Source organism: Littorina saxatilis, linkage group LG9 (genome assembly GCF_037325665.1).
Source record: "Littorina saxatilis isolate snail1 linkage group LG9, US_GU_Lsax_2.0, whole genome shotgun sequence".
Taxonomy (NCBI): Eukaryota; Metazoa; Mollusca; class Gastropoda; order Littorinimorpha; family Littorinidae; genus Littorina; species Littorina saxatilis.
The window spans coordinates 23,500,019-23,503,253 of NC_090253.1; the positions used below are offsets into that span (position 1 = coordinate 23,500,019).

Here is a 3,235-nt window from a genome sequence, read left to right on the forward strand (position 1 = left end):
CGAAGATTCGTCCAAATGATGGTTGGAAACAACCTGCAGCGGACGAAAGCTGAAAACTAAAGGCACATAATAGTTCAAACAATCATTCAACTGTATTTATTTGACCTTACACAGACTGTAGGAAGAGGCAAACCGTCTTGAACAATATTTTTCCCCAGGAAGCGACTCCAAGAACACAGAAGACTCGAAGGTGAGTGACAGACCTTGTAGTCTTTCTGTGATAGTAGTAGTCCAGTGGACGATACCTTCCGCCTGTGCACTGACTTCCACCTTCTCCCGCCACTCTACTTTCACTCTGCACGGAACCGAAAGTACGCTGAGGTAACTCTAGCGAAGAACGACACTGCTTACGGTTCTTGATGTACACACCTGACGCAACACTTTTGATTGAATGAATCATTTTCGCGTTCACAACTAGCTTTTCTCAGGAAAGATTTCTCCATTCAAAGTTGTGCTGTGCAGGAATCCAGAGAAAAAGGTATGTGCCGAGAAGCTTATTTCACTACATGTACTCTGTAAATACTGTATACACTAGTTGTTTACGGTGGGGTTCATAATTGTGATAATATTTGCTTTCATGTTGATGTGTGGGTACACGTTGCAGAAATAGTGTCCCCGTTTCAACAGAGACGCAAGGTGCCAAACGTTGCAGACGGAGAGAACACTGGCATTGAGTGACTGTTGACGGAGAGTTGAGATTGTAAAAAGTACTGGGCTCTCACAACAGTGCGTCCCTGCTTTCTTAACGCAATAAAAGATTAAATCAAATTAAACTAATGCAAATTGCGACAATATTTTACGATAGATTGGGCAAAGAGGGTAGCTAGGTGGGTTGAGCCACGCACGAAACCTAAAAAGAGCGTGTCCTTGCTCACACTTCATATCCGTTAACAACTTGATATGAATATTGCCTGTACTGTTTTCACAAAACTGATATTCTTCCGGATCTGTACCGGCGCGAACTTATATATTTAGTTTCATCAATATGAAGATAATGTTTTGTGACGGGCTCAGAGAACTGGAAAAAGTCGGTGTTACGTTGACATGAGTGCGCCACTGCTGTTCTACACTAATCGTCATAAAAAAAACTGTACACATGCGTTTCAGGGCAGATCTTTCTGATGAGGCCGTTTATCTTAAAAACAATGATATGCCTGGAAAGGCCGTTTATTCCCCTAACTTATTCAGAAAACAGATTGAGTTTACATGACGTAGTGTTGATACAGTGGAACCTACAACACAGACACCCCACAAAATCAAATTCGCAAAATCACGGTTCCCGCGTTAAAATTGACAACAAATCAGAACTGCTAAAACGAAACATGTTTAGCATGTCCTTAGACAGAACAATAAAATCTGCATCCAAATCAGTCAGTTTTGTTCACATAATTATTTTGTCTACCAAGGACGCTACGGCATGTTTCTGAAGCCGTTTTAGTGGTTAATGAGACAAAAAATGATACATTTGAGTAACTCGCCAACGCATTGCCTTCACACTTTCGGAGATTTGTGCTAACACGTGTCGTAAAGTAAATACGGAATTTCAAGTAATTTGAGACATTAGGTCTGCTGTTATTTGTCATGTCAGAAAAAGTTCTTAAATTGACGGTAGGTTTTTGCTGACTCATCGAAAAAAATTGTTGAAATCTTCAAGAACAATGACAGATGCGCCACATACTCAAATTTCACATACATATCTTATCAGACATCGGTAGTATGAGGATTTCAACGCGAAAGTAGTTTTTAAGAAGTTGACTCATTCAGAGCGCTGAGCGCAAATGTCGGCCTAGGCCTAGCAAAGCTCACTGCCGACACGCTTAACTGACCAATGGTTCTTGAAAAAACATTTTCCAAGAATGTGTGTGTGCGTTTAAACAAGTGCGCTAAGAACAGCCATTGTTGAAACTGGATAAGATTTTGAAGCTTTCATTTTTCTAAATGCATGCTAATTTTAATTTTTTGTGTGTTTAATCGGACAGGGTAGGCTACATCTTTATTTTTAAAACTCTTTCTGGGTATGTCGCATAACAACAGACATAATATCTCAAATGACTTAAGATTTCGTATAGTTTACGACATGTGTTAGCACAAATCTCCGAAAGTTTGAAGGCAATGCGTTGGCGAGTTACTCAAACGGCTTCAAAAACTGCCTTTTATGCCTTCTGAGAGGATTGACACCTTTCACCGCTCAGCATGCCTTATTAGCGTCCATGGTAGACAAGATATATAAACAAAACTGACTGTTTTGGGTGCAGATGTGATTGAGATTGTTCTGTCTAATGACATGCTAAACATGAGTTGTTCTGATTTGTTGTCGATTAGTGTAGCATTTGTCAGTGTGTGTGTGCCGATCCATTGTCATTGTGTGTCCCTGGGTATGCTGTGAAAAGACACTCAAAGCAGGGCACGCTGGGACAAATCTGAATCTCCCATTCACGATAGAGCGACAACTGCACGAAAGAAGGTTGACTTGAGAATGAACCTTTGGTTCTGCTTTTGTGTGTGTAGTTTGTATGGTTTCATTGTACTTGTCATTCGGCTGGAGAGTGTCACGTCAGTTTCTGCATTCTGTTTTGGATCATTCAGTTCAATAGCGGACGTGTAAGGTGTCGTTGCATAGACACACGACCAAATTTCCTCGCCAATATTTAAGTATATATAATAGTAACTAGAGGAATACCCGCTTCGCCGGGATGAAATACTTAGAGCCGTACGCCGGCTTTGCTGGGTCCGAACAATGGACCCGCCAAGCTTAGGTCCCTCCCAGATTCCTGGAATGGGAACAGCACGAAAATGATTCAGTGGCCATAATGCCATTCCTGACCATATCGAGTCCCATCCTTGTCGACGAATGTAACCGTGTTAATCACCTTTGGAGGCGAACTCCACTCAAACAGGATTGAGCAATTTAGAGCTTATCTCTAAGCCCTTTTGATCTGTTATGGCTTCTCAAAGGAAGGCCAGTACATACAAATACGTTAAAATTAATATTAAAAGTCCTACGGTTTTGAGCCATTAAGGACTTGAGTGTTTGTCCGCTTTCAGACATACAAATACAGTTAAAATTAATATTAAAAGTCCTACGGTTTTGAGCCATTAAGGACTTGAGTGTCATACAAATACACAAAAGCCGCCAGACCACATCACAAACAGAACTGAACAATCCACAGGTGTTGCCCACATAGAGAGAGAGACACACACACACACACACACACACACAAACACAGAGAAGCCG

At 41.2% G+C, this 3,235-nt stretch overlaps 1 protein-coding gene across 1 annotated transcript in view; it reads left to right on the plus strand.

Annotated features, from left to right (window-relative positions):
* Window positions 1-378: 378 nt before the first annotated feature.
* The window catches only part of LOC138975645 (transcription intermediary factor 1-beta-like), a 13,885-nt gene continuing 11,028 nt past the window's right edge, over window positions 379-3,235 (plus strand). Inside the window, exon 1 of the mRNA XM_070348381.1 lies at window positions 379-478. The gene's annotated coding sequence lies outside the window, so the exon portion shown is untranslated. The remainder of the gene's footprint in view (window positions 479-3,235) is intronic.